Source organism: Passer domesticus, chromosome 6 (assembly GCF_036417665.1).
Source record: "Passer domesticus isolate bPasDom1 chromosome 6, bPasDom1.hap1, whole genome shotgun sequence".
In the NCBI taxonomy this organism is placed as follows: Eukaryota; Metazoa; Chordata; class Aves; order Passeriformes; family Passeridae; genus Passer; species Passer domesticus.
In genome coordinates this window covers 44,889,125-44,912,968 of record NC_087479.1, presented here as the reverse complement: position 1 = coordinate 44,912,968, position 23,844 = coordinate 44,889,125, and the positions used below count along the sequence as shown (strand labels likewise).

At 50.0% G+C, this 23,844-nt stretch overlaps 1 protein-coding gene across 1 annotated transcript in view; it reads right to left on the bottom strand.

The window, feature by feature from the left end:
- The window catches only part of RASSF7 (Ras association domain family member 7), a 34,084-nt gene extending 10,510 nt beyond the window's left edge, over window positions 1–23,574 (bottom strand). The window contains exon 1 of the mRNA XM_064425103.1: window positions 23,078–23,574. The gene's annotated coding sequence lies outside the window, so the exon portion shown is untranslated. The remainder of the gene's footprint in view (window positions 1–23,077) is intronic.
- Between the last annotated feature and the right edge of the window lie 270 nt (window positions 23,575–23,844).

The window sequence follows — 23,844 nt, the reverse complement described above, 5'->3', positions numbered from 1 at the left end:
TAGAGATTTTCTGCTCCACTTCCTCCCAAAAATTACAGACCCATGCTAACATGCCTGGGGAGGCTGGCCAACATTGAGCAGGGCAGGAAGAGTCAGGGACAAATCTTGCCCAGGGCTGTGATGCAGAATGGGGACAGTCCCCACGGTGACGGCCTTCAGCAGGGATTTAAGGGAGGGAGGCTCACATCATGAGTGGTGTTAAAGACTCACTCCATGCCACCCCCACCTGCCAGGATTTCTGGCTTTTAACCGAAGCTTTTGGGTCTGCTACAGTATCAGGCCACAGGGAAATAGAAGAAATGGAAACAGCACTGTGAAGAAGCTGGGAGACCTTTTCTCCCTCTTAGACTAAGATTAAGATTTGTGGCCATGCCAGGTCATCATTGAGAGTCATATGAAAACATCAAGAATCACTGCCAGTGACATTTTCGGGATGATTACTAGTCAGTCCACCCCACAGATGAGCCACCAACCGAAAGCTCATTATAAATTAAAAGCAGCAAAAACACCTCTCCACCTACTGCACACACTCACGTTACAGCGTTTCAGCCTGGAAGCGGAAGGATCATCTTTCACACCTGCATGCATCATGTTTCTCCCTTGCAGCACTAATGGCTACTGTCCATGGGGGGAGAGCTGGCAGGGCTGGCTAGGAAAAAGCCTGCCCTAAACATGAAGGCTTGCAAGGGAACCATTAGCAGCACCTGCTATTCCAGTAACCATTACCATCACCCCCAGTCCCACATGTGAAAAGTGACTTCATGAAAGCAGCTGGAAATAAATGTGTAGGTTCTTCCGAAGGGAGAGAAGCAAAATTAGCAACAGTGTGTAGATTAGCAGGGAAAGAGGAAAGGCTTTTGCACTCCCATGCTCTTTTCTTTCTTGTGCAAATGAGTACACCCTGATGCCATGCCCAGGATGGACCTAGCTTTGCCCCCAGTACAGGGGCAAGACAAGGTCTAGGTATCTTAGGGCTCTAGGCTGATCTAGATTAGGTTCATCATCTTTAGGGATGACTTACAATCCAGCTCCTAAAAGGCAGGCTCTGAGGGGTACTTGCCCAAGCATCCACACAAACACAACCATGGCACTCGTATGCCAGCAGGTCAGAGTCTCTGCTGTGCTCACCTTCCACAGCAGTCAGTCATCAGTGAAAGCACAATGCAATTTGTGAGTATTCCCCTGTTATTACACACAGTCCATTCCCCAAGTCAGAACACGGCTTGTATTTCTCACCACGCAGAACACAGGAGGCATCTTGAGAGGCAAGAGCCTGCTCAAGCCTTGGAAATACCCCTCCCCAGCCAGAGAACTTCCACTCCCCCCCACCACCACCTTCAAGGGCAAGACCCAGCCAATGATGTCTCTCTCCCAATGCCTCCAGAAGAGCCAGAAAGGATCCTCAAAGTGCAGCTTCCTTGAGATGCTCGCCCAGTCCAGCCCAGAGGATGAGCCTTGACCACCTATAATGCAAGCAGAGACAGACACACTCCCTGTCTCCTGTTAAATTAATCAAGAATTGCATCCCCATAGGATTACAGGAAAATTCAGGCTCTGCAGCTGTCCTGCAAGTAGGACGAGGAAGATAAAAAAGCCAAATTGCCTACAAATATTGTCCCTCCAACCTGCCTTCCAGCCTTCTTTAGAATTGCTGGTGTCAGCCATCGCAATTCTCTCTCCATTCCAACTCTCCTCCTACAGGAGAGGGTAATTAACAAATTAGCAAATGCACAACCAGGGATAAACCTTCCAGATTTTATTCTCCATTTCCAGAATAACTTGCAGTTTCCTACCCTGCTTCAGAAAGCAGCCACATGTCAAGGACATACTGCTAGGTGTCCAGAGTAGAGGATGCACAGATGAACAGGCAGGTGCATGCTGGCGTGGATATTTATTTATACCTTTGTAGGATTAAAAAGGATTTTAATGACTCTTCGCAGAGAGCTGAATAGGCTCCTTTCTCTCACATGCTCAGACACAAAGACAAATAAACAAGAGACTCAGAATGAATCCTGGCTGAAACCTTTGATAAGACCCTTGGGTATTTTAGAAGTCTCTGCTTTCACACTACCTGGGACATGACTAATTAGGTGGAGGTGCTATCAGTCACTGCCTGAACCCACGCAGAGACAATAAGCTCTTTAAAGCAGTAAAATCATGGCATATCTCTGGAGAGGCAAGTGCACCTGGGACATCCATCCAGGGGTACAAATCACAGTCCTACAAGTGAAGGAAATCATGGCTGCACGACCAACTCTAATCCCCCAAACTGCCTTGCTGGACTTTGGCTGAAGGGGTAATGATGCCAGCAAAGGGCTCCATCTCTTGCTCCACACATAGGTCCAGCACTTAATGAAACCTGAAGGACCAAAATGGGATAAGAACACAAGTTGGGGACTGGGCCAGCACCCCTGTCTGCACAGAGTGGGAGACTCAATAAAAACACATTGTTTCTTCTGAAGCATTTAGGGCCTTAATCCTCATGCAGCTAATAATGCTCACATAGGGTTGCTATGGGGAAATACATACTTTTGATTTTCTTAGCCCAACTTCTTTATATTCAGCAGGTCATTAAAAAGCCAAATGAATTCAAAGAGGACAATACCAAATCCAATGTCTAATCCTAGGCAATCCTCAAACTGCATTAAGGCAGTCAAAAAAATACTTGAGAAGGAGTTTTGAGAGACAGCTAGTCCTCAGCATGCAGCATCTCAAAGATTCAAAGCCATGTTTCCAGCACCTCCACTCCTGGGTCCCAATGATGCTTCCCTTCCAGAGTGGGAGAGCAAATGTCCTTTTCCAACACATAATTGCGAGTTTGCAAGATTTTAAAAATACTAGAAAGAGCAATAGAAAGGTCTTTAAAAAAACAACAAAAACACATGACTGCAGGAATCCTTTATGCACAAACACCTATGCAGACACAGCTTTGTTTCCCCACTGATGGTGGACAAGTGGGAGTACCTTGAATCACATATGATGTGTCCAGGTGGGTTAGCCCTGGGAAAGCCTCACAGAGCCACTCCTTTGGAATGGGACCACGAGGACTTGAGAAGCTGTCCTGAGGATCCCAGAGGAATCAGGGCAGGGAGAAGAGGAAGGAGAGATGACTTCAGAGCAAGTCTGGGAAACACCTAACTTTCTACAGGCACAAACCATCAAGCAAAAACCTGGGCATACTGGTCAAGAGTCCAGGGAGACCACGAGCTGCTTTCTGACAATTAAGCTGTTCCTCAGAGAAGAGTGTGTGTGTGTTTGTGTTGCAGGAACCAGCCAGCACCGATCACAACATGCAAAGAGGTCCACCCAGCATTCCCACCGCAAGCATGTTTGGCTCTTAGCAGAAAGGAGTGCTGACACCTCCAAACCTTGCCAGAACTTGGAAAAGAAAATAAAAATTGGCAAGTGAAAGCATCAACCACAAAGCCTCCAAAAAAACCAACACAACCCATCTTTATTCTTATGAAGAGATGCCTATGGTGTTTATCCAACCTGCTGCACACCACCAGCTGCCTCAGGCAAGCATCCAGAGGCAGAGAGGAGCTCCCTGCTGCACACTCACATTTCCTGGGGAAAGCATTGTGCACAGCAGGAATCTTTAAACCAGCAAGAGCCCTACAACTGCTCTCCCTGTCAGACAGCTTCACAACACCATCTGGGTGCCAATGGTTTACCCGGGCTGGCAGGAATAACAGGGAGCAAAGGGGAGGCTGCCACTCACTGGGCTTCCCTGCCAACACAGCTACTCTCCTGCAGGATGCTCTAGGTGCCTCCAAAGTCCCCGCTGTGCTCAGGAGTGCAATGCTAGGTCTAACACCACAAAGGACATCCATGGGAGGCTCTGCACCCTAAAGGGCTGTTGAGAGCACTGCGACATCCCACTGTCATGCAGGAGGCACCTGAGGAGACACAGGAAGGGTTGAGCATGAGGCTCTAGAGATGAAGAGCTCCAGTAGGTACTGTGTGCTCCATCAGGGTTAGGAAGCAGCAACAAAAAAGCCTTCATGGCAATTCAAGAAGACTTCATGCAATTGCCCTGAAGTGTCCACTGATGTGTTTGGTTAAAAAGTGCTTCTCAGGTTATTTCTGCTGCCCCCCCTCCTGCCCTCCCTCTTTTTTTTTTTTTTTTTTTTCTTTTTAAAGCAACAAGTTATTCTAGATGACTAGCCTGGGGCAGCTGGAAGCACCCCAACCCTCAAGAAAGTGCTGACTCCAGCCCACAAAAAGCCAGACAATCAGCCACTTTTAGGAGCTCCTGAACTTGGCATCTGAAAAACTGAAGGACATAAAAATGTTAGCAGTCCTTTACAACAACAGGATTCTGTTAAAAACCTTCAGTGGGGCCAAGCTTAAGCTTTAATTTGAATACACAGGTTTGCAAGGGCATAGACAAGTTGGAACAGATGGAAGAACATCCTTTAAAAAGGTGCTCTTGAAAACAATGCATACACACAGGGCTGACACCTCAAGTGTCCCTCACACCTTTATTTAAACTTGGGCACAGAGCAGCCCATTGTCAAACAGCACCTGGATTTCTCCCTAGCTCACCACAGCACCCAACCTCACATGACTCCAGAAAACACTCTGCTCTGAAGCCTTGGCACACACATCATTGCCTCCCAGCCAGGAAGGATTAACTCTGTGTCTGGAATTGCTCCCAAAGCATTCTCTCCCCAGCACATGGAGAAACAACAGAACATTGGTGTGGGTCAACTCTGTGCCACCACTGGAGGCTTTTCCTATTGAAGATGACATGAGCAAGACGGGACAGAGAGATGCTGAAAAACATGGAAAGGATGAACCAGTGTGGACCGTGCAGATGCACTCAAGCAATATTTCCCTGCAGCACCTGGCCACAGTGAAGGCAATCACAGGACACATCTCCACTATGGAGGTGGACAATACACACATGCTGCCAGATCAGTGCTCAGGTCTGCCTCTTTAAGACCTGGGTAAAACTAATTTCCATGTCCCTCTCACACTCATTTGCAAAGAGTTTTATATTTTAGAGCAAGTGGCATGCCCTTGCTGGGAAATAGTGCAGGATCCTGGGAATTGCAGTGCTCAATGCTGTGAGTGCTGGGCACCCGCAGCTGCTGCAAGCAGCACTCCCTGGCCTCACAACTTTGTACGACATGGTGGAAAAAAGGCTTCAGGAAGATGCGTGCACTTGTGGCAGCTTCTGGATTTCCATGCCATTTCTTTCGAGAGGGCACGGGGAAGCCAGCAGAGACAGGCAGAGAGGAAGTCCAGGCATCGTGCTCAGGCTCCCCCAGCAGATAACTGGGATGTGGGAGGATTCCTGGCATTCCAACGGCATCAACAGAAGGTAAGAACATCCCCCCTTCCCCACAGCCCCTTCCCGAGAAGACACCACCGGCACCGCCTGATAAGGAAAACAAGCAGCGTTTGGAAGACGCTTCCCACTCCTACCCACTGCAGATACAGCATGTGCTCGCGGTTTGCTCTCTTCTCCCTGGGGAGGGCTGCGATTCCCGCCTCCCCACGGAGCCGCCCCTCGAGGTGAGCCGGCAGGTGTGTGTGTGTGCCGCACCGCGGTCCCGCTCGGCAGGCGCGGGCCCCGCCATGTGACAGCGCGGCCCCGCCGTTCGTGCTGCCACACGCTCCGGGGCCGCCGCCTGCCCGGCATGTCCCGGCAGCGGCCCGCGCCGTGAGCACCGGCACCCCGGGCAGCCGGCCCCGGACCACGGCGAGGGGCAGACTAAGCTCCCGTCTCGCCTCCTTCCACCATTTCTCACCAGTTTCCGCCTAATTTCTCCTGAAATCAGCTATCCCAGGGGGAGTGCCATGGGCTGTGCCCGAGGCAGCCACTCGGAGCGAGAGGCGCACGGCTGTGACCCTTTCTTTTGTACAATACCCTTGAACCCACGTTTGGGTTTTTAACCTGCAATTATAAAGCGCTGTTGCAGGGCAGGGAAAAAAAACCCAGGAGAGGAGCTCGGTGTCCCGTTCCCCCCTCCTCCTCCCCGCAGCAGGCCACAAGTGGAGTTACGAAACAACCTGCCAACCTGCCGGCACAGTTCACGGAAGGCATCAGAAGTATGCGGCTGGAGCCTGGCCCTTATCGAGGAATTTAACCCCTCTCCTCGGAGAGACGGAGACGTCTCTGAAGGGAGAAAGGACGGGCGGTTTTGCCCCACGGATGCGAGGGGAGGAGGCTCCTGGCACGGCCATCTGAGCCCCCCACGCCGCCTGGGCCGGGGGCTCCGGGCAGCGCCTGCAGCGCCGGGGCCGCGGGGCTGCTCCTGCCGGGGCCCGGCTGCACCGCGCTGCCGGCCGAGCGCCTCGGGCCGCGGGGAGGCAAAGCCACCGGCTGCCCGACCGACCGGAACGCGACAGGGGCGGCACCGGGCAGGTGGCACCGGGGCTCGGGGTCCCGCCAGTGCCCAACGCCGCTGCCAGCCCGGGCTCTCCTCACGGGGTCCGGGGTTACCGCGGCGCCCTGCCCCACGCCAGCGGCTCGCCGCCCCTCCTGCCCCACTCCGCAGCCCCTGGGGCTGTCCCCCGCCCCGCTGGGCCCTGCCAGGCGGGCGAGGAGCCGGCTGCCCCGGGGACGGCTCTCTCCGCGGATACCCGGGGCCAGCGGCCCCGCCTCAGCCGCAGCCCCCTGCTCGGGGCCGCTCCCGGCGGCACCGGCCCGGCTGCAGCAGGGCAGGGCCGCGGCCGGCGCTGCAAAGCAGCGGCAGCCACTGCCCGGCCCCACCGCGCCCCGGCGCACTCACCTGCCGCCGGCCCGGCCACGGCAGCGCGGCTGCGGCTCCCGCTCCTCTCCTGGGCGGCGGCAGCGGCCGCTCCGCTCCGCTCCCGGCGCTCCGCAGCGCGGAGCCGCGCCGGCCTCAGCCCCGCCCGCCCCGCCGGCCCCGCCCCGCCAGGTGAGCGCCGCCCCCGCCAGGTGAGCCCCGCCCCCACGCGGAACCCCCGCATCGCCTCGGCTGGTTGAAAAAAACCCTGAAATTCTCCTTAAAAAAAATAAATTCTTCAATTCTTCTAAAACCTCCCCCAACAACCTTAAAATCTCTTTAAAAAAAAGTCATAAAACCCTTCTAAAAAACCACTAGATTAAAATTCTCCATTTAAAATAAAGCCTTAAATTCTCCTTTTTGGTTGTTTTCTTAAGAACTCATCAATTCTACATTGTTCTCCTAAAGTCATAAATTCGCCAATAAAGATAAAACTCTTCAAAAAAACTTTTTAAAAATATTGAATTCTCCTTTTATTTAAAAAGGTTATTAATTTGTCTTTAAAAAAAATCTGAAAACATTATCACGGTTTTTAAAAGAAGACTTTAAAATCTCCTTTCCTAAAAAGAAACCAAGCAAAACCACCCTGTACTTCCCTGTCCCTGACTCCTGGCTCTGTGGGGCGGTATGGGCGGGCTCATTCCTGCCTGGAAGTGCTCAGCCTGTTGGACAGCAGGGCCCAGACCTCCACCTGCCCCAGCAGGTGCCTGGGTAGAGCCGAGAAAACAACCCCGTCTGAGAGAGAAGAGCCTGGCCTGGCGCACGAGGAGGGTGCAGCCCTCGAGCCCCGTGCCCTTCAGCCGGCCGGGGGCTTAGAACGCCCTAAACCCACAGAGAGATGACAGCAGGGAGACAGGTTCAGCCGGTTTTGGAAGGAGCAGGTGTCTGCTGCCATGCTGCAGGCTTTGGAAACTTCTCACCTCCTCTTTCCATCAGCTTTTCCCATCGTCACTCTCAAAAAACCCACCTGAAAGCTCCCCCCACCCTGCATGCCAAGGTCCTTCCTCCATGGTCTCCCAAGCCATGGGGACGGCTGTGATGGCATCAGAATCCCATCCTCGAGATCTCTGCTGGTGAAGGTGCTCCAGCAAGACCTGTGCTGGTGCAACCCCAGTGCCAGACACACAGTTACCTTTATCTTTATTCTTTATCCAAAATGTCTTGTGAAATGTCCCACTACTCATGTGAAAGGATAACCCCCTATCAGACCCTGGATCCCGAGGTGACTGCTCCAAAACAGATCTCAGGTTTGCTGCTCCACCACAAAATGTGTGCCAATTTTAACTTATGGTCAGAAAAATCCCCATCTCATGTGGGCCTTATGATATCCTTATCTAGGATTTATGATATCTTTAACTACTGCCTTCTCCACATGGAAGCTGCTGGGATTAGGAGGTGATGCAACACACAATCCGTAGTTGTCACTCGGCAGCTTTAATTGGGTTTTTAAATGAAGTTTTCTGTTGTTCTGACATATTCCTCATAATTAGGATCTGCTAAAATCAGATAGTACATCTGGCGCTCCGTAACACAGGCCATGCCCTGGAGACCTTACAGCACAGGAGGAACAAAGATCTATAAAAGAAAACAACAAAGGCTGTTCTCAGGAGATACATATCTTATTTAATAGGTTGGACAGTCTTCTGAGATTCCAATCGGATACAGGCTGAGCAGAGGCTCATTTGCCACTAGCAAGGATGGTTGCCTTTCTTTTAAGAAAAGATTTTGAGTTTTAAATCTTTCTACCTTTAGTAGGTTGTAAAATATTGGAAATCTCTTTTCACTTGTAAAATTATCACTGTGAAAAATAAATAAACTAACTCTGTCTCTCATGTCTGCATGGTCCCTTGATTCCTGGCCCTATGAAGAGTTCTCCACACCTTCCATCAATTAAGATAGACAAAAATGTCCAATGTTTCATTTCACACTGGTGAGCTTTGCCAGACTGGCTCATGGACCACCTTCTCCAGGAATAGCACTGCCTCAGACTTATTTAAAGCTCCTGTGATGCTGAGGCCATGTTCAGGGACTGACCAGGAACAGTGACTGAGCTGATTTCTGGGTTTGTGCCCACTGGTCCCATGCTGGGATTGCTACAGGTGTACCTTAGAGTTTTGCAAAGTCATGCCCTCATTGTACACTGAGCAGCCAGGCTGCTTTAGGGAGGAGAGCAATGCTGTCTCAGCATCCCGAGCAGCTGAATCATAACCAAGCAGGGCCTTTGGTCTCTCCTGCACAGATGAGATAGTAATCCTATCTGAGTTTCCCCAAAGGAGATGATGCTGTCTCACTGCTCTGCTCAGGAGCACAACAAGAAGTGTCCTGGTTCTGAGGCGTCTTAAGATACAGAATATGTTTGCACAAATCCCCTTCCTGAGTACAAAGATACTGTGGGTGAGCAGCAGGTCACCAGCTATAGCCTCTCTTAGCAGAGCACACCTTCCCTGGCACAGCCACCCAAGCCCAGCAGTTAGTCTGTGTTACAGTCCATGGTCAGTGTGGGGAATGAGGGGAAAATGGGTATTTGAGGCACCCGAATCTGCAGAGCTGTTGGGTTTTGGCTTTTGGCACAAACCCAAAACCCTCTGAACTGTGGCTGGGAGGGAAAAGGAGAAGAAAGTTTCTTTTTCAGGCCTATTTCTAAAAGGAAAGAGTGGGAAGCCAGATTTTCAGAGGTGCCCCAAATCCCCTGCTCCCCCTAGGAGCTGGAGGTGGTCAGCATCATGGCTGTCAAACCTTCCTGCTTGCTTTCCTCTTCTTCTCCCCTTGCCATGGACTCCTTAGGCCTTGGGAGTGTCCCGCCAGATCCTGCAAACCTCAGGAAATTTGAAAGTCACTATCCTTTCCTGACACAGCTACAACATTTCATGTGCCTCAGAGAAATTACCCAGTGCATCTCTTGCCTGGCTGGGCACACAGAAGGGCACGTTTTCCCCAGAACATGAGCTTCCCTCTCAAATAAAGACAATCACCCCCAAAATCCCAGCATTTCCAGGAAAGTCCTGCCACCAAGGGAGAAAAGTGGCCAGTACCAGAGGGCATGTTGACTTTCTCTTCCAGCAGACACCCTCTACTTCAAAAGCTGTAATGCAAGGCTAGAAGTGAGGACCTCTCTCTCTCTCAATAAGATGTACAAGTTATACATATAATTACATCTATAAAAATATTTATATATATATGTGTATATATACACACAAGAGTACTGCCTTCTGTTGCTCAACATACATTTGTAGCAGTGTTACAAAGTGCCCATTGACCCTTGCAGTACTTTTAGGGCTTCTGGAACGTTTGGAGGGTATTAAATTTTTCCAGGTTTCTTTGGAAGATTTTAAACTCACCATATATTTTCTAGCAAAGGTTTTGTTTTGTGACCAGACACTGTTTTAGTGAGAGACAGAAGATGCTGCCTCAAGTGTAACAAAAGGGCTTCTCTGGAAGAATTTTTTCCTCTGTTTCTAGGACAACAAGAGACATAAGAAAGAAAAGATCCTGCAGCATCACAGGAAAGCCAAATTGGGGCTTGGCACTGCAGAGCCCTGCAGCTGACTGCCAGGGTACTACAGACAGTTCCACCCACAACCCTGCCTGGGCCTGGGCTTGCAGGAAGGAGAGACCTTGGTCTGGTGGGTAGATGAGCTGCTGTCCTTCAAGGGCAGGCCTTCTGCCTCTGAAATGTGATGTATTTCCTGTCCTCCTGCTTTATTCATTATTCCTTCTGCTTCTGCAGCAAGCCTGGAAAAGCTGCTGGGCACTTATCTCTTGTGGCTGCAAGGAATGGGGATGCTCACCAGCAGCCTGCAGGATTGCAGTCCAAATCAGTCAACGTTTTGGTTACACTGGCCCGGTGTCTTTGGATTGCCCTGTGCAGGCACACAGCCCTTTCCCAAGAGCACTGACAGCCACTGCAAGGTCTGCACGTGCCTCTCTGCTTTCCATACCTCTGGTGCTGGGAGCTGCGAAGGGAGACGTGCAAAGGGTCTCATGAAAAGTGGTGTCCAGCACACTCACAGTACAAGATGAATATAAAACCCATGATAGAGTCAGAGCCAAAAGTTCCAGGTCTCTACATCCTCCAGAAGTTTGCATTGCCTGGTCTTTGCTAGAACAGCTCTTGCAAAAGGCCCAAAAATGCAAAATCTACCTTCAAAGTGGAAGTCAATAACTCACAATGAGGAGGAGGGTTCTTACATATCCCTTTTGCAACAAAAAGTAGGAAAAAAATGTGATCTAGTTAGGTTGGAGCTCCTGCATTCCCATTCAGCAAACCCCAGGGGAGAGCACAGCTAGATCATTACAACTTCATTGCCATTCCCCACTTCAAACAGTGAGTTGAGCTGTGTGACATTGGGAGCAGGGGAGGAAAAAACAGCAGAAACAATGGTGGATGGAAGTGAGAGAGGGAAAATGGATGGGAGAAACAGAAAGGGGAAAAGGCAACAGTATCAGGAGAAGAAAAGATGCCCAGGGCACATTCTGCAAGGTTTTGTTTCCTGTCCAGGTGCTGGGCAGAAGACCTGCTTTTCACCTAGGAAATAGCCTCATTAATTATGGCTGTTGAGTATGGGAATGCAACAGCTCTTTGCCATTCTGCTGCTCGGGTAGCCTGTGACCCGAGCCGTTCAGGTTTCCCAAGCATTTAGCAGTGTGGTCATGCTAATTTAGTTCGGTTTTTCAAAGGCTTGTGGGGAAAAGTCCTCTTCTTCCCAGAGGCATTGAAAGTTTTGACCTCCTGACCCTCCCTTTTACTAGGAGGTTCAAAAGCAGCATTGCAGCTGTTAAAGTTTTTCTTCATGCCTCAGTGATTCTCTGATGGGCAACCAAGCTGGTGTTTATCTAGGCTTGACCTCTCTTCTTTGAGCCCAGAGATGTCTCTTTCGTTCAGTGCTACAGGCAGGGCAATGCTGGAAACCTCCCTGCCTTGCCATTCACTCCCTCCCTGCGTGCAAAGGCACCAGAACCCGTTACCAATCCATCCCCCACCAGGAGCTGGGGTTCCCGGCACTGATCCCGTTTGTCCATCACACTGCCGATTCATTTACATTTAATCCACCATGACTTGTCTATGAAACACGATCCTCCTCCTGCTCTGATGCTGGAACCCATTTGGCTTCCAAAAGTCAGCTGCTGGTTTCAGGGGAAGAAAAAAAATCCCCCTTCCCAACAGGCTGGCCTGGCATGGACCTTTGGTGTCTCATCCTTTCCTCCACTATCAAGGCTCATTATTTGCAGGGGCCATCCTCCCCTGTCATATCTAGAGTGACAGGCTGCTCCAGGGCCAAGATCCATCAAGGCACCTGAGCACAGGTTTAACGTCAAGCATCTTGTTTCAGGATGTTGCTCACATCCTTCAGCTGAGACATTGGAGAGAGATGGCCTGATTTGAACTGTTGTATCCTGGATATTTACTCACAGCAGCCCTACTTTCAAGCCAGGACAGGGTGGCTCCTGCTTTAGCACAGGTCTCACCAGCTCATCTCAGTGCTGAAGCATTAGGTTAGGATGCAAAGTGAGGTGAGAGAAGGCAGGAGAAGAAATGTCTCTGAACTATTCGTCCCTGAAGCTGTGGGATTAACCACATTCACACCGAGAGATTAGGGTCATTAAAGTAGTCATTAAAAAAAGGGAGAGTCCTACTGTGGGTAATGGCAGGTGCTTCACACACTGGCAGGTGCCTGGTCCCTGTGGTGGAGGCTTGAAGGTGATGAGATACTGATGAGTGTGAGACATCTCCAAGGCAAGAGCAACACTCACCCTTTTTACACCTCTCCTGCCATCTGAAAATGGAGCAGGGATGAAGGACTGAACCACCCTGGAACATGCCCCCAGTGCCCACGTGTCAGAGCACTCTGCAGAAAGGTGCTTCTGGTCAAAGCTGGGATAGAGGCTTGTACTCTGGGCTCCTGCACCCCTGCTCGGTTATTATCTCTTTAGGTGAGCTCAGCTTCTTGAGCTGCAAAATTGGGATAATGTTTACTTTGCTTCCAGGGGTGTGGAGGAATAATTAATTAATGTTTATGAAATGCTTTCAGATCCCTGAACAAGAGGGGTGAGATAAGCAGAAAGGGTTCATGAGGTAGGTGGGAAGCATTATGATGAATTATTGCGATTCAAAGGTAAATTACTGTTATTGCTGCCTAATAAGCAGACACAGCCATTAGCCTCTGACAATCTGATTTCCAACTGTTAGCTCCTTTTCCCCTCCTTCTTCCCAACAAAAAAGTGGTTTCATCTTTGCTACTCCCAGTTGAACTCCCAGTTGACGTTGACTATAATAACCTGATAAATCATGTGAGGCTGACCCTGGTGCTTGTGGATGAGACCTGCAGCAGGACAGCTCACACCACTGCCATGAGCTTCTCACCTCTGACAGCATCTGGAGGAGGCAGACCACTCTTCCTTTGCAATGGGGAGCATCCCCAGACACAGTCTCCCATCCAGGTTCAAGCTGCAAACTTGCTGTGTGAGCTCCAAAGCTTGTGGCAGGTCAGGAGGTGAGAGTGCTTAGATGTGATTCCACCACTCACGGTTGCCACCCCTCTGGTGAGCTGGGAAATGTCCTTGTGCGTGCCTCTAGCCCAGCCTTTGCTTAGAAAGGCTCAAATCCCAGGAAGGGCCTTGCACTGGTGATGGGTAGGAGGGGCAGTGACACGGTGAGCAGGCACACGGAGCTCGGAACTGCTCTAAGCTGAGCTGAAAACAGTCCTTAGGCAGTTTGGCCATCTTTGCCTGGAAACCAAAGCAAACCTGACCTGTTTTAAAGCAGTGTGAGTAATGTGAATCCCGGGCTGGTGTGAGCAGGTTTTTCTGGTTCTTGCTCCAGCTATTCCCCCTCCTTCCCTGCCTGGGCTCCCAGTTTCGAGCTGGGAGGGCACCTGAGCCTGGCACAGCTTCCACCCTTTAGGACACCTTTTCCTGCTCTCTACCTGTGCCATTCCCATTGGCCCCTAATTGCTTTTCCAACACCATGCCTCAGAAGCCACGTGCCAGGTTGTGCTCTCAGAACCCCCCCATTACACAGGCAGCCCCACATCTGCCTCACAGCCCTCTCACCCCACCAGCACTGGAGGTTCTCTCCCACGCCGGGCTTTGCTGGGGCCAGGTGTCAGAGCAGAGCACAGCTTGCACCAGCTCTGTGCCTTGCTGGTACCCAAGTGGGGACCTTGGGCAGAAATCAGGAGAGTCCCAAGCCTGGAGTGCTTTTGGTGCTGACTTGGACATCCACGGCCACCTCTACACATAAGCTCATAAAGTACAAGCAAGCTTTCTAGTTTCTAATTGCCCTTTTTTATAGTCAAAACCTTTATTTTTAATTTTTTTTTTCCCTGCCAGGAAGACCAGGGTTATGTATGAAGACCCCAGTTCAGTAAGGTAATTACCCCTGAGCTGGAACCCAACACTGAAGACTTAAACCCCTGCAGCATTTAAGCCTGAGTTTCAGTCCTGTTGAGTCAAAGGTCTTTGGAGAACAGGACTGAAGGTCTAAAATTATTCCAGCTCCTCTGTGCCTCCCTGGAAATCCCAGTCTGGTGGGAAAGCAGCTGTCTCTTTTAAAAGTACAATGAAGGTAATAATAGTTATCCTTAGTTGATCAAGTCCTAACTGGGTCCTATATGCACCTGAAACATACAAATAATACCTAAACAAAGAAGAAGAGAGATTTTCTGTTTTGTTTTCCTCTTTTACAATATTTTGCAGTCTTTATTTTAATTTTAAAGATAAATTGCTATCATCTTCAAGGGACTGGTTTCTTATTAGCTACTGATTTTACATGAAGATGTTATTTGTCAGGATATTTATCTGCTCTCCATGTCCAGAGTACTCGAGTAGGATAGGCAATGCCAACTGGAATTTGTATGGGGAGATAAATAGAAAATAGATTTTATAATCTACTCTGCTAAGAATAACTAGTGCCCAATACTCTACAAAGTATCACTTAACTCAGGTTCTCCTAGTAACTACATAAATCATGCAAAGTCGCTTTTCCATTTGTATGTTAGTGGCATGCCTGAAACAGAAATATCATCCAACAGATGCACATTCAGCATGTATCTCCCTTTCTATTGGAAAGTCAGTAAATTGGCTTTTGCTTCCACAGTGCTGAGCTCTTGGCAATTTTTGAGCATAGCCATACTCAGCACACAGCAGGCAGCTCTAATAACAGGCGACCTAAGCAAAAAGGGGGATTTAGACTGCCCTTGCTCACTGAGATCTTCCACCTCTTAATAGTCAATATTTGCCTTCAGGCTGTGGGTTACTTAAAGAAGTCAGGCCAGCCTTGTTCCAGTGAGGCTGTGCAAAGGGCTGCTCATCTCCTGCAGCGTGTGTGAGCCAGCACAGCCCAAAGCACACACAGCAACCCCGAGGGGGACATGTCACAGCACATGTAGCTCCCTCCCAACAGCACTCTGGCCACTCCTGTTTTCCTACCAAGCATCCCCCTTTTCCCCCCAGGCATGGGAAATATGCCTGGCTGCCATTCAGAGTGGGAAACAACTGAAAAGCCAGAAACTTTAGACGGGATGAAGCCTGGACTGTGTCGCCCTCAACAAGTGGGAGTTTTAGAAAACACCACCTTTGTGAAACCAGAGAGAGAAAACAACACAGAGGCTGGCATGGGCAATGAAATATGTATGTACCTAGGACCCCATCCAGCCCTCTCCCGCCACTGCACCTCTCAGCTTTGCATTCAAGGGGCACTGGATCTCATCCAAAAACCATGCAGGGGAACAAATGTAGCCCTGGCAACCCCACCGAGGGCAGGGAGGAACAAAGAGGACCCCCGGGCTGAATTTGTTTCTATTTTTAATCCTTATCTTTACCCATCACCCCCATGCATGGAAAGAGGCTTCTCAGCTGTATAGATTTGCATTGCTATGGGAGTTTGAAGTGATAAAACATTTGGCCTGCCTATTCAGAAGCAATTAGTGATTCAAAGCAGCCTGAGACATCTTAAAGGGGCATGGTTTTCCAAGAGACAGGTGCTCTGAGCTGACTTCAGGGGAAAACAAAGTTTTTAGACAAAAAGAAGTCACTGGTGCTTGAAAATACAATTCCTTCAAGACTTAGTAATGAAAAATAAATATTGCACAGAAAATTCCAGATTAGGCTGGTAAAATCAGGGAGGGGGTGGGGAGATAGGCCTGATTTACAGTGCTGGTAGAAGTAATGTTTATCTTTTATCTATCTATTGAACACATATAATTTATATTTTTATGTTAGGGCTTCCCCTCCACCACCATGACTAATGCAGGCAGAGCCATCTCCCACTAAGGCTGCCATCCCAGCATCCCTGTCCCAACAGCATCAGCAACAAGACAGAATTTCTCACCCACACCTGCTACCAAGAGAGAAGCATTTTTGAGCATTGCTGCCCTTAGACCTTTACATCTACCTCGGCAAAAGGGCAGTTTACCAGCCTTTAATCTGACTGCAGTGACTAACACATCCTGCCACTGTTGCAAGGCAAACTGAGGAGAGGAGTGAGAGCTGCAGCACAGCCCATGCTGTTCCAGGCTCTGGCAGGATGAGAAGCCCTGGAAAGGCAGCATGGGGATGACTAGCTCTCAAGGTCTCTGGGAAAAGCCGGGAAAACCCATGCTAAGGGCAAGATTGCCCATGCAGGACAAGTTGGTATACAAATGTCTAATGCAGAGAGGAAAGCATTCACTCTCCCCCTGAAGGAGCTGTCCTGTGGTGTTCTCCCCATGCAGCTCTTTTTCTCCCTTTATCACCAGGAGACAGTTTCCTGCAACAGGCAACTGAGAACAAATTGAGGCTTTTGCTTTTTGCTGTGGAGGCTCCAGCTTCTCTCTATCCCCATGCTATCGAGTTATGCTGACACAACCACTGAATTGCTGGGTTCAGGAGAAAAAAGGGAGGAGGAAGAGATCTCTAACTTCCATCCGGAGGCGTCTTCTCCTCCCCACTGTACTGTGTGCAGCACCTGGACTCCCTGCAAAACCATCCCAGTCAGCCACAGTCGTTTCCACTACACGTGCCGCGTTGCCCGGGGGCTGCTGCTGGGGCTTTGCCAGGCAGAGAACAGCACAAGAAGACTGCAGGAAAGGGTAGGGCTGAGTTGGAAAAAAAAAAGGAAAGGATTTCTTCCAGAGAGCACTTGAAAGCTAACAGGCCAGGGGGCCACAGCTGGCAGGGGATGCATTTTAAATGGCTTTTTAATCTGAGATATATCCATCACCATCTCTAACATCTGTCTGGCAAGCTGGATGGGTGGGGGCAATAATCTCCCAGGCTGTTGCATGTAAACTAGCTAAGGGAGGGACCAGGCAGCAGATAGATTCAGCAGCCCTCAGGGGCTTCCAAGGCAAAGCACTGGTTGTAAGCAGGTACTGCTCGGCCAGCAAGTGATGAAGGAACACCCAGGTGGTGCAGACAGGTCCCTTTTCCCATAGTACTGCGGGAATCAAATGCTCATTGGGGAAAAAAATACCCTGCCCTACATGCAGCTCTGCAGGCTTAGAGAGCATCTCGGCTGCTCAGCTCCAGGGTTGGCTTAGTGCAGTTCAACACGAGTCTCCTGCTGAGATCAGGGCCTGCAGCATGCACTCCCACACATATGGGGACATCTCAACCCCAGCAGATTTCAGGCTGGAGAACAGTAATAAAAGGAGAGACAAAAAAAATCTTATTTCCCAAATAGGAAACAAAACTCCCAGATGGAGCTCAAATGTAAAATAAACAGCATGTAGATATCAACCTGCTTCTTCAGGCACTTATATGTCCCCATGCAACTGGTCTCAACTGGACTGATTTTTGCCCAAGCTACAAAGCACACCAAAAGTGTGAATTGCAATCGCTTTTCCTGGTCCTAGGCTGCTAAACCTGCACTTCCCTGATTGTGAAGAAATCACTTGGCCAAAACAAGGGGCCAGACCTGCAAACCTATTCCAGGTACTCTTCAGAGTGTGCTACTCCTGCAAGAATAACCTAGATTTAGGGCAAGGTCAAAAGCACAAGTGAAATGCAAAAAGCAGCAGTAAGGAGGGAACCACAGGTGTTGTGGAAGAGGCCCAAGACACCTGTCTGGGGCTAAGCCTGGAAGGTCTATCAGCCCTCATGGCATCTGCTGTGTTTCTTGTCTCCTCAACAGTAGCTGTTTGTGTGGATATCTCACTTTTCTTAGCACATACACATGCACCATCAGGTCTGAACTCCCACTGTTGCAAAGACATGTTAGAGATATGACCCTGAAATGCTGGAAAGATTCAGAAAGCAAAGCACACTCACAATTTACTTATTAAATCTTAAACCTTGGGGCTGTGCTGCTTTTTGAGTTGGCAAACTGGTGCGGGATGAAGACACTACTGAAATGCCAGAAGTTATCCCCCTGAATCAGGGGTCAGAGACAATAATGGCAGCCAAAGGAAGGACTTTGCTGGATCTCATAGGACCCTTAAGACTATATAGCAACCACCTGGAGAAATGTACCAGACAAGAAAGATGAGGTACAGCAGGACCAGTAGGTCCAGAGGTGGTCCTGAAGGCCATCTCCAACCCACTGCTGGTACCACCACTTACCCCCTTCCTGCCAAAGGAAATTTCCACCCACCCTGGTTCACTCGTGTGACAAGTTTTTCCTCCCCTAGCTCTGCTCAGGTGTGACTTTATCAGCTGTTTTTCAGCCAAGAGGATGCTTCACACCGAAGGGATCCAGAGACAAGCCTTGTAATTAGGACATGGGTGCCACCCACCAGTTAACCCCTCCTCCTTCCTCATTTAGCCTGGGAAACGTATAGCCGGGTTTGTTTATGTTGCCCATACAACTTACCAGTTGTGCACTCTGCTTTCTGTCTTCAAAGCACTTCAGCAGGTGTTTTGCAAGCTTCTTCCCAACTCTCATATGACAAATGATTTGGACAGGGGATGGAAGAGGATCAGGGAAAAGGAAAGCTAAATAATTTGCCCCAGAGCAAAAAGAGCTGGCAGTAGATCCAGGATCAACACTCAGCAGTTCCTGCCTCTGAATCTCATGCTCTGATCTTTGCTGGTACCTCACTACCTTCAGGTTCAAAACTGGTATTGTGAAGCCTGGTGCTCCTCTTGGTACCAGAGAGCAGGTTTCAAGGGATTTCCTTTAGGTCACACCCACTGGACTGAGTGGTCCTGCACCAATAATTAAACTATGCAATTTCAAACATCTGGCAGTGGTTTGTAAAGCCATGATCAGCACATGTTTCCCTTAAGAGCAGTACATGTAAGAGAAGGGAAGGATTCCTCCATTCACCCAAGCTGCATATTGGACTGGTTAAAGCAGGCAGTGGTGGACTGACAGCCTGCACTGCCCTCTTCATTGTGCCTGCACTACTCTTGGTGCAGAGAGTAGGACTCGATCAAGGACTGTCCAGTTCTAGAAAATCCCCAGGGGAGAAAATGTTTGATTTTTTTTTCTGCCAGACCAATGGCTCTGCATCAAGCAGTTGGAGAAATGCGTGGGCCAATAAAGAAGGTGGAGCAGCAAGTGCTTGGATCAGGCTGCAGAATGAGAGCAGCTAAAACTCCTTTTCCCGTTGCCAGCCATAACAGTAGAGTAGCTCCAGGCATGTCAGTGGAGCTTCAGCAGTCTGGACCAGCACTATCATTTCTACCAGTCTGTACCTGCAAATATTTGGTCCAATTGCCCAAAATTCTTGATATATTGATAACCCTGCCACAGCTTTATTGTTGGCACTTCTGACTTGCTAAGCCCCTTAAATCATTGCTGGACCAAGAGCAGCCCCTCTCCTGGGAGGTTCTGGGTCTACAAACTACTTATTTTCTCCCAATCAGTGGAACAGTCTTGTACTGGAGTTTGTTTTGCTGGTTTTGCTGCAATCTTTCTCTCTTGCTACGGAGGGAGAGGAAAGCTCATTAACACAGAGAGAAGAGACACTCTCCCAATCTTTGTCTTTTAATTATGAGGCAAAATGAAAAGGTTCTAGCAGATAAAGAGCCACCTAACCAGAGCTTTCTTGGTCCCAGACCCACCAAGAAGCACCTCTCTGGGATGAGGCGAGAGCACCACTGTCAGACCCTTTGCTCTACCAGTCCCTTTGCCCCTACCTAAACCTGCCACTTGCTCTACTCCTGTCATTGCGTGGCAAGGCTCTGCCCCTTGCTTTGCTTCAACCCTCCCAGATCTAAAATACACATGAGGCATACAGCATCTTTCCCAAAGCCCTCCAGGACCTGCTGATGAAGACTCAAGAAGCATTAGAGGACTCCAGTGTCACCACTGCTTTGGGGATTACTCCTTTCTGGGGTAGGAGAGGCTGGCAATTACAGGGATCAAGTCTCCAGCCCTCTGCTTCATGAGAAGGGAGGGCAAAGCAGTTTTGGCTTCTCCACTGCTGGGTATGCAGGGCAAACAAACACAAAGTGCCAAGGCTGGAGACCGCAGGCATTGGGGAGCCTGAAGCAGCACTGTAGACAGCCTCAAACACTGGGGCCAGGTGAGGACTACCAAATCCACATACATGCAGGCTGAGTAATGTCCTGAGGAGCCCAAACACACTTGGAAATGGCTGGGACTTGAGAAATCTTGCCCAAGGGCCAATAGGGCTCTAGCGAGTGACCGCACCAACTTATGTAGATCCCACATTCATTAAAAGTAAAATTACTGTCTCCCTTTAATAACATTATTAATGATGTCTGCTGTCCTAGGAACCAGGATTGCTTGGACCTCACATTTATGGAGGAAATTTGAGCTCATGCTGAAGCCTTCTGGTGAGTGAGCTTTGCCAGGGTCCCTCTGTTACCCGGCCTCTCTGATGTTTAACTGAAGTTTGGTTTATGCTGGGCCTTCCCAGGGTCAGTCAGTGAGTATGTCTGTCTTTCCTTCCCTCAAAACCCATTTCCACAACCCTTGAAGGTGTCCTCAAGCAGAGCATCTCTTCCCAGCAGTGTTTAAATGGTAAGAAGAGAAGGAAGAGACACAGACTTGACAGGCACACAAGTCCTGTCTTTTCTTTAAGAAAGCAACAGGAAAGAAAACAGACCAAGCATTATTTTTCTTGGTGAGGAGAAGGGATAATTTCCTGTTCATGATTCATCGCTGTCATGTGGAGACAATGACAGTCCTTTTTCCTCCTCACAGCTTTGCCTTTAAAACACCGCTCATGCCAGCACACCTCTCCGGGTAAGGTGCAATTACCTGGGAGTTCACTGGCTCATCACTAGCAATTACCCAACTGCCCTGTGTCCCATCAACCCACCCTAATCACTACAGCCCTAAAACTGGTAGCTCCTGCAGTAAATACTATCATTAAACCTCTGGGAGTGAATTTACTATCAGCCGTGGAGTGATTGCTTGCTGAGGTCAGTGCAAACATGCAAACTGAACAGAAGGATTGTTATAAAATACAATCCCACTCAAATAAAAGCAGACGCTGTTAGCAAGCAACAGGCACTGTTTATTCCATAAAATACCAGGAAATATGAGTTATTTAATGTCTGACATGTTATTTAATCTGGGAAAGTCCTGCCTCACTGGAGCTAATGTTCCCAGTTCATAAACTGCCTCAGCTGAATTGTTGGGGAGATACAAAGTGAGCTGAATTTGTTCCTGTTTATGGCCTGCAAGGTGTGGGTATTTTTTCCCCTCCCTTGGGTTTCAGACTGACATTACTGTTCATGGGTTTAATAAAGCCTGAAGAATGTACTAGCCTTAACCCTTCAGAGAAACAAGTCTTATTTAAACTAATTGGAGCAGGGAGAGCTGTTGGCTCAAGTAGGAACATCATCCAGTCCTAAGCTGCTCAATTTTAAAACATGCCTGTCAAAAAAATAATTAAAATATCCAGTTTGTTTAATTCACCTTTAGTGAATTTTCATATTTATTTGTTTTCAGGTTCATCTAGGTCAAACCTCTTCTTACAACATGAGACGGATTTTTTTCTTAACTTTCATTTAGATACAAAAAGCATCATTGATTCTCACAGATCTAGTAACTGGGTTTTCTAGGCAGAGCCTCTACTGCTGTAAGCCCACCACTGCAAGACTGTAAACTTTGGCAACATTTCAGTATGCAGGATAATTTAAAAAAAAAAACTGACAACTTGTGCTACATATTCCCATTTAAACAGAGAAAAATTATGTATGTAAGAGGCATGACCCTTTTCCTCTCTCTAATCCCCCACAGCCCTAGGACAAGCTGACTGTGCTAATCTCACTCCTCTAGGTCATCAGTGCGAATCCAGGTCAGCAATAACATGCTGCCAGCAGAACACTCCCTGCTCATTTTGTGATGTCCCTCTGCCTTTCCCTGCCACTGCGATGCTGAGGAGCTGCTCTTCTACTATGAGCATGATAATAGGAGGGATCTCCAAGTCTCATCATGCCTTTGGGTCTACGAGAAAGAATTGTCCAGGCAGGTCTCAGCCCTGTGCTCTAATAAATAACACAAGCTGTGCTCCAAAAGGTCTTGGCACTGTTATCCCTCTTCATCCCCCACTTGCAGCAGCCAGACCTGAGTCGTGGTGCTGCTTTTCAACATGCACCACTGAATCCATGCAGGTCACCAGCCCTTCCACAAGCTCACCACCTGCCCCTGAGCCAGGAAGCTCCTCTGGGATGGCTGTTACCCCATGGAGGTGGTTTCTCAACTTGGACAGCTTGGATGTGCCCTGTCATTAATGGCTGGCACATCTTTTCACAGGTATGTCACTGATAGTTTTGACAGGTGCAAAATGGGCTGTGCTGAGGTGCTGCCTCCCCGTGCCGGCACACATCTTCCCCCAGCCAGCTCCTTACATCTCTGCTGGCATTTTCCAGGTGGAGGAAAAAGTCTTTTCTTTACCGCATGCCCCTGCGATGCCCTTTGCTCTCCTGCACACGGCTGAGCCCTGAGGCGCCCTGCCCTCCTCGCCCCCGGCTCCAGAGGGACGGACTGCAGGAGGGTCACGCTGAGGCAAAGGCAGAGCAGCTCCCTGTCAGCAGGAAAAGCTGCTTCCTTTCAATGTAAAGCCATCTTCCAGCGCATCTCAGAGCCCCGGGTGCCCTGCAGGGCTTTTGTGAGTTTGATTAATCAGGAGGACCCAAAACTAGCCAAAATCACTTGCTCTGTCCTGTTGGGGCAGGAGAGCTGAGCACACAACTGCTGGAAGGCCCCTTGACTCCCCCGTCCCTGCACAGCTTCTCCCCAGGCATCCCTCCCGCAAACCCACTGGACGGTCACTCCCAAGGCCCCCCGAACACCAGGATTTCCCCATCCCCTCTCCCAGCTGACACCCGCTCGGCTGCCGTCAGTGCGGGAGTCCCTGAGCCCGCGGGGCCGAATCTGCCCCGGGCCGGGCAGGCCCGGCCTGAGGGCGCGCAGGTACCTGCAGAGGGCCGGGCCCGGCGCGCTGCTCCTCGCCGCCCGCTCCCGAGCCGAGTGGGGACGGGAAAGTCTGGCTCCTCTGCTTCGCGTTGCCAGGACACCTTGGCGTTCAAACCTGAGCTGGGACCAATCAGCCCCGGGGCTGGGGAGCACCAGCCGCACGTCATCCACTGCTGGCGTTGATCTGAGCGAAAAAGCGTGACAGCGGCCACAGAGCCCGTGGGGAGCTGCCTTTGTGCGGGTGGGCTCTGCCCCCACCCTGCCGCTCACTGCGAGCCGCTTCTGTCGGGCTGCGGAAAACAAAAGGGACGCGGGGAAGGGAAGGGAAAAGAGCGCTTCTTCCCAGCTGCCAGAGCTGCGTTCGCAAGCCTGGGCTCTTCTGCATGTCCTCTTTCTCCGCGTCCGGCTCCAGCCCGTACCCGGTGGTCCCCTTACCAGGGAGAGCCTGCGCCCCGCTCACCCCTGCCCGGGAGCGACGGAGCGTCCCCGGTACCGGCAGTGCCCCAGCACGGCCGCTCCCAGCTGCCTGGCTCTGCCCCGGACGGCGCAGCGGGTGCGGACCCACGGCTCCAGGGATGCTGTCTGGCTCGGCTGCAGTCGCAGGGACATTTTTTTCTCCCAGCCAGCTACTGCAAGATGTTTTCTACGGAGCCCAGAACTTGAGCCCCTCATGAGCACAGCGGACTCAGGCGCACAATGCAAACAGTCCATCCTTTGTTAGGGAAACTCTGACCATTCAGGAAGCCCTCTGGCCATCACACTCCCAAA